A 13,474-nucleotide genomic window follows, 5' to 3' on the forward strand; every position below is an offset into this window, starting at 1 on the left:
AACCCCATGAAGCGGTGAAAGCCAGAAAGCCCCACAGCAGCCACACAGTGAGAAACCCGAGACCCCTTTGCAGGGTAAATGCCAGACAATCACATTAAAGGGTGAAAGCTACAAAGACTCAAAGTGGGTGAGAAACCTGACGCCCATTGGCAGTGTAAACGCCAGGAAACCCCACAAAAGGGTGAAAGCCGCAAAGCGCCATGTCGGGGTGAGACATCTGAGATCCCTTGGCAAGGTGCCAGACAACCAAAAAAAGGGCTGGCTGAAAGCCACTCAACCCCAGGATGGGTTAAGAGACACTGGAATGAAAGCTGGAAAGAAGGAGTCTGCAAGAAAAGCACGTATGATCACATTGTATGCACACGAGCGCCTGTAAATCCTGAAATACATTGTTGGGCAATCTTTTGAACTATCCAGCCAGGTGCAAGGCCTGGAAAGGCTTCATTGGACAATTGAGTGGGGGTTAGAAACCAGACACCACTTAAGCCACTGAAGCCCTGTTCTGTCAGCCTTATGTTATCCTTGTCTTTGTACTAGTGGTAGGGTTAGCATTTAGGTTAGATTAGGCTTCTTTCTAGGACTTTCGCAGAGCACCAGTGTTTCTTCTTTCCTTTGAGACAGGACCAGAACCCACTTTGGCTATATGATAGGGTCGGCCTTTTTGCTTAAATTAAATAAAAAGTGTTCAACCATGACCTCTTGTCCGCCTCTCTTGTGTATGGCTTTCCGCAGCACAGAGACAGCCCTTCACTTAAAGGGTGCCCTGATGTCCACCAATGTTTAGAGTCGGGGAAAGCTCTCTGGAGGCATGTGCTATCTCTGTGTGCTGATACATACACAATGATATCATTACTCCGGACAGCATCGGCGGCAGCGGGCACAACAGCAACAGACTAAACATCACATTGGAGCGCTCAAGGCAGCAGCAGCTGCTGGCGCACAACACTGGCAACCGCCTGCAGAATCACACGTGCATTAGACGAGGCGCTTTTGATGCCGGCGTTACCGCATAGTTCCCATCATGAAATGTGTCTGATGGTATTCTTTTCATATTTGCTAGCTAAGGGACTAGCTTAAGGTGAAGCAATTTCACAGACTGACTTATAACACGCTCTACTATTTAACATATAACAAAATAACATTAATTAGCACCCACAAGACATGACCTAAGATACATAGGAAACATTCTCATCTTTTAGAAATACCGTATGTGCGTTATTTACAAAATACAAAATATTGCAAAAAACAGACATACAAAATACATAGATATACAACATATCAATTTCATTGATCTCTTTCTACATGAAAATTAAAAAGAGTGGAAAGGAAAAATGCAAAGTTCATCAAGTTATGAGTTAATTTCAGTATAGAAAGGTTGTGAATTATCTATGTGATGAAGGTGGGGGGTGGGTTGGTCATGGGGGAGGGTGTTCGTCTCATGTTGTGTCTGTCGGTCTGTCTGTATGTATGTATTATTTTTTCTTGTCACTGTAATGAAGGTTAGGGCTGGGGTGTAGATAGAATATTGGTTTATTTTTATGCATTTTAAAGGTGATGATATAGATGATATTGCTCTTTCATTGAATAGAAGGTGTATTTGCCCAATACCTATGTGCTATTTATTGTGTTGTGTTGTTCATGTATTGAAAAAGAAATAAAGAGTTAAAAACATCTATACTTAGAAACCCTTTTGTCTGGAATGGTTAACATATTGGATTTGGTCTGGTGTATCAGCAGGCCACGTTCCCTCATGAAACTACTATAGCCCTCTATCGGGGTTTGGAGAGCACCGGGTGAAAGCAACCACAGCAGTGTCATCCGCGTGCATGCAAGAATGAATCTAAACGCCCTGACACATCAGCTGTTCTTGAAGCAAGGTCCTTATTAAGGCCAGTGACCTACACATTAATGAGTAAAGGCCCTATCACATACCCTGGTTTGACCCCTTTAAAGAGGTTAAACGGCTTGGTGCCTTCCTCATTCGGGCTAAGCGATCTAACAGCTGTGTTGCTAGTATGACGTTGCATAATGAAACTTAATAAGCCTAGTTCGATTTCTCAGTTAATTAAGGCAGACCACTGCCATTTACCATAGAGAGATCCACAAAGGCCACGTAGAGAGAGCTGCCTCCTACGTCAAAATATATATGATTATTATAGGAAATGCATTTTTATTGAAAAGTTATTTTAAGACAGCATGTATTTTATATTAAGACACAGATTTCACATCCCAAAAGCATTGATCCAGTTAATCAATGTGTCTCACCTATGGTTGGTGTTCTTAAAGTTATAACCTTGTGGTCAATGTCGGATACAAATTACAAAGTATAAGGCAGTGAATTCCAGCATCACATGCACAGTTTAAATAAGCAAGAAGTATTAAGCCAATCAATGGACAACATCAGCAGGACATGGGATGGCATCAAGGGTTTGTTTTTGGAAAAGGTTTAGAAAATATCTTTAGTACCTCACTAGAGCATCTATAGCAGTAACAAATATCTCTCCTAACATAGCTAGACTGGTACACAAACAAGCATGTTTTCTGTTTCCCATACATAGGGAAAAAACACATGTTGTCAAATTTCTGAAAGTATGTGTAATTGATGTGAGTCCCACTTGCTTTTATGTATACATTTATTGATTATTTGTAAGGCGCTTATACAACAAGACAGCATGTAAAACCACCACAAGGCAAATGGGAAGGGAACAAGGGAGCAAATAAACCATGGAAGTGACAATGTATAAATAAGAAAAACACCAGACAGCAGTCATACTAGGCCTTGTGACATACCGAACGTCCAGTGCAGAGACAAAAAGGTGGGGTGGGGGCAAGGGAGTAAGTGCTAAGAGCCCCCGAGCAGGGGGGGGGGGGTGGATGCTAGGGTGCCTGTTGGGGAGGCAACAGGGAAAGTGCATGAGGGGAGGCATGCCAAGCCAAGAGGGATGTCTGACGCTCATCTGGTAAATATGGGGCTGAGACAAACCACCCAACTAGTAGGTGTAGGCCCAGAAGGTAGTACAGGGGGGGTGGAAGCTGGTGGCGGTTGGGCAACTGGCCAGGACCCTATTAGACTCTTGAGGAACCAGGCTGCCAATCACACTGGCTTAGGGGATGGTTAACACAGGAGGGGGAGAGAGAAGGAGGAGGAGAATAGAAAGGTCTTGAGTTGTTTGAGGAACTTGAGGTGATACGGTTCAAGACAGAGAAGTAGAGGGAGACTATTCGAGAGGAGGAATCCAGCTGAAGAGAGAGATCTGCCCCCAGCTCTCTGCTTGGAAAAGTGTTTGACCAGCTGATAAATGGAGCCAGAAGATCAACGGTATCTGGATGAAGAGTATTAAGTGAGAGAGATTTGTATGTAGCATGGTCCCAGGCCACAGACAGCCTTGTGGATGATGCACAGGGTCTTGAATTTTATCCTTGCGGCTGCCGGGAGCCAATGAAGAGATTTTCGGGCTGGAAAGATACAGTCCCTAGGATGAATGCCAAGGATAAGTCTTGCAGCCCTGTTCTGGATTACTTGACGAGGGCAGTGGGAAGAAAGTGGTAGGTTGAAAAAGAGGCAGTTGCAGTAATACAGCCTGGAGAGGACCAGAGCTCTTGACATTAAGCATCTGGGGTAAGATGAGGAAAGGGAGAGTGTTTCTAGGGAGGTGAAGTTGAAAATGGGCCTTCTTGGCAAGGTCCAAGATGTGAGGAGTAAAGGAGAGAGAGGTGTCAAAGATGACCCCAGTGTTTCTGACCGCAGTAGAAGGAGAGCCCATAGAGGATGGCCAGAATACAGTTGGGAAACAGGGAATAGGAGTCCCGGTAGGAAGAATCTTAGTCTTACTGGCATTAAGATATAGATCATTGGAGGTGCACCAGGACTGGATAGCAGATCGGCAGTCTGGGATGATAGAAGATGAGGAGGAAGGTAGCTTGAAGAAAAGCTATGTGTCATCTGCATAACAATGGAAATTAGGAGAGAAGGCAGAGATCAGATGAGCGAGAGATACACGGTAGATATTGAAGAGCCAGGGCAAGGGGATAGAGCCCTGGGGAACATCACTTGTAGAGAGAGTGGCGGTGGAGGTGATAGAGCCTAGTAGAACCTGGGAGGGGCGGTCAGTGAGGAAGGAGGTCATTCAGCCCAGTGCCCGGTCTGAGATAACAAGAGTATCTTGGAGCTGCTGTATGAGAATAGAATGGTTGACTGTGTCAAAGGCGGAAGAGAGGTCAAGGAGAATGAAAAAAGCAGGAGAATTGGAGTCAAGATATGAAAAGAAGATCTTCATGGGCATTCAGGAGAGCCGTTTCCATGCCTCTGGATGCTCGGAGTCCAGGATGATGGTCATGTAAACAACCAACGAGCTCAGTGTGTTGACTCTGTTCGGGAAGACCAACTTCTCCAGGAGTTTCCCAAGGAAATGTGTAGTAGCGATATGGCAGTAGTTGACAGTACACACAGGGTCATCTGAAGGCTTTATTAGGAGGTGGTGCATGAGGGAGTGCTTCAGAGAAGAAGGTAAAGAGCCAGATGCTAAGGATTGGTTGCAGTGGTCAGCAAGAGCTGGAGCCAGGGAGGAGATGTTGTCCATAATGGTTCTGTAAGAATAGGGTGAAACAGGTTTGGATGAGACCTTCATAGAGCGGACTACTCTAGAAATCTCCTTGATTTTGATAGGTGAGAAGGAGGAGAGAGTGGGTGGGGGTGGAAGAGAGGCCAAGGAAGGCAGGAGGACAGAGTGAGGAATTGAAGAAGGGGGGAGATAGAGAGGTCCTGATGTGAGATGGGTATGAGCAATCTCCAATACCAGTCTTTGATGGCTCTTTGTGACTACTTTTTGGGTCTACATTGTCCTTTAGTACTAATATCCTCCCTATATAGTATTCTGTTTTTATAAAGAAAAATGTTCCCTCTTTTCCCCTGCCTTTTTGTACCGGTACAATTTTAACTAAAGCTTTGGTAAGGATCGGATCATTGTGTTGAGAAAACGCTAGATCTAGGAGCATCTCTGAAGTTTCCTCTCCACTAGGCTTTATGGGTTCCTCAGGGATGGTCTTGGGCTCCATGTCTGCTCCCCCAAAGTCTTTATCACCACTGTGTGTGGTCTGAATCGCTGCTACTTCTTGGAATTTAGGGCATAATGCATTTTCTAGGATTCCTGAGCAATTTGTTCTCCTGCTTTTATTGCATATGGGAACTGAACATTGTTTTGTATTAGTATCTTCACATCCCCTCTGCAGTCGGGGTCAATTAGTCCCACCAGGACATCTATTCCATATTTCCAAGCAAGACCTGACTTAGATGCGAGTCGGATGTTGGTACCTTTGGGGGAAATCAATACTAAGTCAGTGGGTATTAATTCTCTTTTTTCTGGTTCTACGGGTATGTCACGGCTTCTGGTGAAGTAATACACTATTGACTCTGAAGTGGCTATGGAGGGATTTGTAGCTCTTTCACTTAACCTGGTAAACTCAAAGGTCCACCAGTGTGTGTCAAATAGGCTGTATACCAACACTGACACCATTTGTGAGGGTAGAGAAGTAATGGACCGACACAAAGGTGCCATGCTTTTGGCTATAGACTTTTATCATCATGAAAAGAAAAGGAAAAACCTAGCTATGCCTGTGGCTAATCGGGGTTTCCCTGACTCAACTAATAAACTAAGGGTTGTCAGCATTTCCAGCAAATCATAAAAATCCACCGTCAAGTCAAATCTACTTCTTTCCCTAACACTTATATTCCAATAAGGATAATGGCTCCTGGAGGTCCAGAAGGAGGCTTCCATCTGTCTGGACAGGAGATCTTGCCAGTTCTTGGTACGGTTTTCCAGAGAAAAGGTTCCTGTTTCCCTGGCTTTCTTTCACTGTTTGCAACAACTATAGGAGATGAACCCTCCCTCTGGTTTCTTCCTCTTCCTTCTGTAACCAAGTATTTCAATTTTCACAACTACCAGAGGGAATAACTGTAACGCTCACCTGATTCCCACAGAGATGCTGACCCGAACTGGACTGCTACCGTTTCTTCTATCGTGAGGCGCAGGGCCCAGAAGATGCTCTAGACGGGGCCTCCGAATTTGGATTGCCTGCCTTGTAGAGTAAGTTTTCTGCAGGTGGAAGAAAGGGGATTGATTACCAGCTGGGGTGGATATGTGTTCCCACCAATCTCCCGTTTCTCACTCTTCTTGACTCCCAACTTGGTTTCTGCGAGCTCTCACCTTAGGTATTGTAAAGATGAGCTCTCCATCCTGCTTCAGGTGCAGGGGTGCGTAGAATCCAGTTACGTCACTGGATGGGAAATAGTTGCGGACACTGTGTCCTTCGTCTCTCCTACGGTAGCCGTAAGTATGAGTGTCTTTTCTCCACAGGAGTCGGGGCCCAGAAACCTAAAGCTGGTAAGTCTCTTGGTGAGTATTTGTTCTCCGTGCTTAGTTAGTGCTCACCATGTATTCCTCTTATGCAGGTGCTGGGATGTAGCTGGCGTCGTAGCCGCGGTGGAGGAAGGTAACTGAAAGAAAAGCGTCTGCTTACTTCTAATGATTGTCTTTTTGTGCTTACAGGTGCCGAGATGCTGCCGGCGACACAGCCGCTGACGCGCGTGATGAGGCACGTAAGTAAGTGGAAGAAATGTGGCCGCTTTAGAGCGGGCACCTCTAATGACTGTCTTTTTCTGTTTTTCAGGTGCCGAGATGCTGCCGGCGTCGTGGCCGCGGTGGAGTTCGGCGAGGCCACGGATGGGTAAGGCAAGGCGGCGCGGCTGCGAGCGTTTGAGAGCGCTGCTAATCTTGTACCTTTCCTTTGCAGGATCGTCGGAGGTAGGATTGCTGAGTCCGGATTCCGGTAAGTATTTTCTAATGCTCGCCTTCTCTTTTCTTGTCTGTTTGCAGATGTTCCGGGTGCTGGTGGGCGTGTCAGGAGCCAGGATGCAGGAGCCGACTCGGTGAGCGTCCTGCTGCTGATGCAGAATAACGCGAAGCACGTGTATTCCATCGGGCATGGTTTAAATAGCAGAGAAGTGCTTCAGGTGTGTGTTCTTCCACCGGCCCCACCCAGGTAAGAAAAGAGTTCCTGAATAGAGGAAATAGTTCCTCCCAGCTCTGATGGCTGGGGACTTCAGCCAGACTGGATTGTTCTGGGTAAGTATGCAGCATGGTCTGCCTCAGGTAAGTCCACCCAAGCATTATTACACAGTTTATCAATATGAGCCCGGCGCCTATGGCGCCGGGACTGAAGTCCTTTATGAGCCTGCCGCCAAAGGCGCCAGGACACGGTCCAAAGGGCCCCTGTAGGGGTCTGCTGGGTCCGGAGATGTGGAAGAAGGGTCTGCTTCCGGGGGCGCTGGGCCAGTCCTGGCTCCTCGGGAGTAGTGCTCATGACAGCACCCCCCCTCAAGGCCCCTCCCAAAATTGTCTTCCCCGGGGGTTTTGGTTTATCCGGAAAGGTTCGGTGAAATTTCTTGATTAGACGAGGAGCATGGACGTGGTCATAGGGTTCCCATGACCTCTCTTGAGGCCCGTAACCCTTCCAGTCAATCAGGTAAAACAGCTTTGATCTGATGATCTTAGAGTCCAAAATGTTTTTAATCTCGAATTCAGGTTCTCCATTCACTTGAATTGGTTCTGGAGGTTTGGTTAGTCTGGTTCCAGATTGCATGGGTTTCAAAAGCGATACATGAAAAACAGGATGTATTCGCATATGAGCTGGCAATCCTAGTTTAACGGCCACTGGGTTTATTATGGCCGTAACTGGATATGGCCCCAGATATTTGGGATTAAAAGTGCGAGGTCCTTTGAGTGATAAGTGTTTGGTGGACAACCAGACCTGGTCCCCAATCTGGTATTGAGGGGCCTCGCTTCAGTGTTGATCTGCTCCTCTCTTGTACCTTTCTTTAGCTTGTTGTAAATGTGCAGCAGCTTCTTTGAAGGCTTTGGTAATAGCAGTGTGTAACTGATCCACGGCGGGTGTTCCAAGATCTTGAGGTGGATCGAGGTTGGAAGTTCGAGGATGAATTCCATACAAAGTGTAGAAGGGGCTTTGCCCGGTTCCAGAGTGAACGGAATTATTGTATGCATACTCAGCTATCCAAAGGATGTCCTTCCAGTTGCTCTCTGACTGTTGTAGCATGCATCGTAAATATTGTTCGAGAGTCTGGTTAGTTCTTTCAGTTTGACCATCGGTCTGGGGGTGATGGCTGGTTGAGAGTCTTACATCGATTTGAGCCAATTGACAGCAACTACGCCAAAAATGGGAAATAAACTGGCTTCCTCTATCTGAGATTAGTACCGATGGGAATCCGTGTAACCGGACAATGTTTTCAAGGAATTCTCTGGCTAGTACCGAAGCTGAGGGTAAGCCTTTTAACGGAATGAAGTGGGCCATCTTGGAAACCAAATCCACAATAACGAGAATAGTGTTGTACCCGGAGCAGGAGGGTAAGTCTGTGATAAAATCCATAGAAAGGGTGTGCCAGGGAGACGGTGGAATGTCTAATGGTTGGAGAAGACCAGCCGGTCTTTTCTTTTGACCCTTGTTTTGAGCGCACACACCACAGGACATCACAAATTCTTTTATGTCTTTTCTCCACGAAGGCCACCAGAATTGTCTTCTCACTTTCTCTTCTGTTTTGGCAATGCCAGGGTGGCCCTCTATCAATGAATTGTGATAGCAGGAGATTACTTGCCTTTGCAAATCAGCGTGTGGTAGGAATAATCGTCCTCGGAAATAAGGCAAGTCATTGTTTAAAGTGAAATCCATTCCTTTTTGGAGCCAGTTCTGCAAGTCTGTTGGGTTCAGAAAATGTTTAACTTTTGCCTCAATGTCCTCAATGGATTGTGAAGAAATCAGGTCCAAGATCCTTTGTTCAGGAATTATTGGTACAGGCTCTGGGTTGACAATGGTGTCTCCCATTCCAATCCGGGAAAGAGCATCTGCTTTGCCATTTTTGCTGCCGGGGCGGTAAGTGATCACAAAGTCAAATTCGGCAAAGAACAGGGCCCAGCGGAGCTGTCGAGAGGATTGAGCATTGGCGGTATTCAGATACTGTAAATTCTGATGATCGGTGATCACCGTGATGGTGTGTCTGGCCCCAAAGAGATAATGACGCCAGGCCTTAAAGGCAGATTTAATAGCTAACAGTTCCTTGTCTGTGATGGCGTAGTTAACCTCAGGCGCCGAGAATTTTCGAGACCAGAACGCCACGGGATGTAATTGGTTAGTCACTGGGTCTCTTTGTGAGAGGACCGCTCCCATTGCTAAGCTGGATGCGTCGGTTTCGACGATATAAGGGAGATCTGGGCGTGGGTGCTTCAGTATTGGCACAGAAGTAAACTTGGCTTTTAGCTCTTGGAAGGCTTGTTCAGCTTCTTCAGACAACTCAAAACGTTTATTCTTTCTTAAGAGAGCCGTGATGGGTTGTACCACTCGTGAAAACTCCGGAATGAATCTGCAATAAAAATTGGCAAAGCCTAACATGCTCTGAACGCCTTTTACAGAAGTAGGTGATGGCCATTTGAGAATAGCGTCCAGCTTTCGCGAGTCCATGTGGACGCCTTTGGTGTCAGGATAAAACCCAGAAATTCGACTTCAGTGGCATGGAAAACACATTTCTCAAGTTTGGCAAATAGCTTGTGTTGGCAAAGTTTTTCAAGTACTGTTCTAACATGATTTCGGTGATCTGCTTCCGAAGAGGAGTAAACAAGAATGTCATCTATATAGACGACAACACAGACGTCAATGAGCTCCCTGAGGACATCATTCATAAAATATTGGAAGGCGGCCGGTGCATTACATAGTCCGAAAGGCATCACTTGGTACTCAAATAACCCATATTTAGTGCGAAACGCCGTCTTCCATTCATCGCCTTCCTTGATCCGTACCAAGTGATAAGCCCCCCGTAGGTCTAGTTTTGTATATATGCAAGCATCCTTCACCTGGTCAAGGAGTTCCGGGATCAGAGGTAAAGGGTATCTGTTTTTTACCGTTATCTGATTCAGAGCGCGGTAGTCTATACAGGTTCTGAGGTCACCTTCTTTTTTTGGCACGAAGAACAGAGCCGAGGATGCAGGGGACTTCGATGGACGAATAAAACCATTGGCCAAGTACTGGTCCAGGTACTGTCGCAGGTGAAGGTTCTCGGGCTCGGTAAGGGCGCAGAACCTGCTGCAAGGAGGAGTTGCACCGGGTAGTAGATCTATCTGGCAATCGTATGACCTGTGGGGCGGTAAGGTGTTAGCCTGTTCCTTTTGGAAAATATCTTGAAACTTTCGATACTCTAGCGGTAATTGCAAACTGTCGGCCGTTACTGACGCTAGGTCAATGTCTGATCGTAGATAGCAGGTTTGTGCACACTCTGGGAATGTTATTGTCTTTGCTCGCCAATCAATCTGAGGATTGTGTTTTTTCCAACCAAGGGATTCCCAGAATTATTTGAAATTGCGGAGCCTTGATCACGTCAAACACTATTACCTCCCGATGCCCGTCTTGGCCTAGTAATGTCACTTCAGTAGTGGTATGGGTTACCGGCCCAGAGGCGATCTCAGTCCCATCCACAGTGGTGATGACATCTTTAACAGCTTTTGGGCAAAGAGGTAGGTTCATCCTGGAAGCCAACTCGCGGTCCACGTAATTTCCTCTAGCTCCACTGTCCACGTATGCCTTAATTGCATGCAATCCTTCTGGCTGCTTCGGATTTACGAGGACCATTGGCATAATGAAGTGCGAGGTCAAAGAACTGGTTTTTAAGCTCGGCAAGCGGACCTCTACGCTTGTCGGGCAAGGTCGTTTCCTGGCTCAGACTTTTCGGAATTCTTGTCGGAAGCTCCTACGGTCTTCTTGGGTGGTTTGACAGGGTAGTCTCGAAGGAAATGTCCCGAGTACCCACAATAGAGACACAGTTGCATTTGCCGTCTTCTGTCACGCTCTTTCTGGGTTAAGGGGCCCTTTACAACCCCAATCTGCATAGGTTCAGTGCCATTGACACTTTTGGAGTTGCTCTGAGTCTTAGTGAAGATTCGGGTTTCAAACCTGGATCGATCCGCCTTCCTGTTTTGAAGCCTGTGATCTAATTGGACCACCAAATCAATATAATCCGAACAGTTCTGAGGTGGATTTACGACCTGGGCCAGGACGTCTTTGAGTTTGCCGCGTAGACCTCGGTGAAATAGCGTGATTCTTTTCTCCTCGGGCCATCCAGTTTCCACGACTAACCTATTGAAGGATGCAATGTAGGCTAAGAGATCCTGGTTGCCCTGTCGTAGGGAAAGGAGTTCATTGTCCAGGGCCTGCCCCTGGGAATGCCTTGCAAAAAGTCTTTCCATACTCGTCTGGAAGGCTTGGAAATTCCGAAGGATTGGATCATCTTGTGTAACCAGTGGAATTGACCAATCGGCGGCACTGCCGCTAAGATACGAAAGTACAAATGCTACCTTGGTCTGGTCATTCGGGAAGGCCGCGGGCCTGCAGAGAAAGTGCAATCGGCATTGATTTATGAACACTGCAAATCTTTTAGGGTCTCCACCAAAACGTTCAGGTGGTGCCAGTGGCACATCTCCAGGTAGCTTGATTTGAACGGGATTGGTTGAAGTAACTGGGGTAAAATTCCCCCCTGGATTGGGCAGAGGGGTTTGCCCCGCTTGGCTCTGTAATAACTGTCTGGCAAGGTCGTCAGTTTGTTCCTTTGACACTATTAACTCTCTCCTGAGGGCGTTCGTCTCCTGGCAAACAGCATGAACTTCAGCCCTTAATTCCGCCAGTAGCTGGGCCAGTTGATCTGTATCAGAAGTTTCCATAGCGCCTGGGTAGGAGATTATTGGTTGGCTTCGCGTTCTGTAATGCTCACCTGATTCCCACAGAGACGCTGACCCGAACTGGACTGCTACCGTTTCTTCTATCGTGAGGCGCAGGGCCCGGAAGATGCTCTGGACGGGGCCTCCGAATTTGGATTGCCTGGCTTGTAGAGTAAGTTTTCTGCAGGTGAAAGAAAAGGGATTGATTACCAGCTGGGGTGGATATGTGTTCCCACCAATCTCCCGTTTCTCACTCTTCTTGACCCCCAACTTGGTTTCTGCGAGCTCTCACCTTAGGTATTGTCAAGATGAGCTCTCCATCCTGCTTCAGGTGCAGGGGTGCGTAGAATCCAGTTACATCACTGGATGGGAAATAGTTGCGGACACTGTGTCCTTCGTCTCTCCTACAGTAGCCGTAAGTATGAGTGGCTTTTCTCCACAGGAGCCGGGGCCCAGAAACCTAAAGCTGGTAAGTCTCTTGGTGAGTATTTGTTCTCCGTGCTTAGTTAGTGCTCACCATGTATTCCTCTTATGCAGGTGCAGGGATGTAGCTGGCGTCGTAGCCGCGGTGGAGGAAGGTAAGTGAAAGAAAAGCGACTGCTTACTTCTAATGATTGTCTTTTTCTGCTTACAGGTGCCGAGATGCTGCCGGCGACACAGCCGCTGTCGCGAGTGATGAGGCACGTAAGTAAGTGGAAGAAATGTGGCCGCTTTAGAGCGGGCACCTCTAATGACTGTCTTTTTCTGTTTTTCAGGTGCCGAGATGCTGCCGGCGTCGTGGCCGCGGTGGAGTTCGGCGAGGCCACGGATGGGTAAGGCAAGGCGGCGCGGCTGCGAGCGTTTGAGAGCGCTGCTAATCTTGTACCTTTCCTTTGCAGGATCGTCGGAGGTAGGATTGCTGAGGCCGGATTCCGGTAAGTAATTTCTAATGCTCACCTTCTCTTTTCTTGTCTGTTTGCAGGTGTTCCGGGTGCTGGCGGGCGTGTCAGGAGCCAGGATGCAGGAGCCGACTCGGTGAGCGTCCTGCTGCTGATGCAGAATAACGTGAAGCACGTGTATTCCATCGGGCGTGGTTTAAATAGCAGAGAAGTGCTTCAGGTGTGTGTTCTTCCACCGGCCCCACCCAGGTAAGAAAAGAGTTCCTGAATAGAGGAAATAGTTCCTCCCAGCCCTGATGGCTGGGGACTTCAGCCAGACTGGATTGTTCTGGGTAAGTATGCAGCATGGTCTGCCTCAGGTAAGTCCACCCAAGCATTATTACACAGTTTATCAATATGAGCCCGGCGCCTATGGCGCCGGGACTGAAGTCCTTTATGAGCCTGGCGCCAAAAGCGCCAGGACACGGTCCAAAGGGCCCCTGTAGGGCTCTGCTGGGTCCGGAGATGTGGAAGAAGGGTCTGCTTCCGGGGGCGCTGGGCAAGTCCTGGCTCCTCAGGAGTAGTGCTCATGACAATAACACCCTTCTGCTGGTTTCTTCTTCTATTCCACAACTGCACTGAAGAAGAGACATTTGACTTCTCTTGCGCCTTCACTTTCTTAGTTGATAGGGTACTTGGGTGGCCTCACTGCCAGGTATTGAAATGATGAACAACTACTTATCTGCTGGTTCGACCTGGCACACTCTCCTGCCAGGTGCTGTGACACTTATGAGCACTTTTGATGCTTTCTTAAGGTTAAATGGGTGCAAATCCTAGACTCACACATTC

Source organism: Ambystoma mexicanum, chromosome 14, assembly GCF_040938575.1.
Source record: "Ambystoma mexicanum isolate Mex_15411 chromosome 14, UKY_AmexF1_1, whole genome shotgun sequence".
Classification (NCBI taxonomy): Eukaryota; Metazoa; Chordata; class Amphibia; order Caudata; family Ambystomatidae; genus Ambystoma; species Ambystoma mexicanum.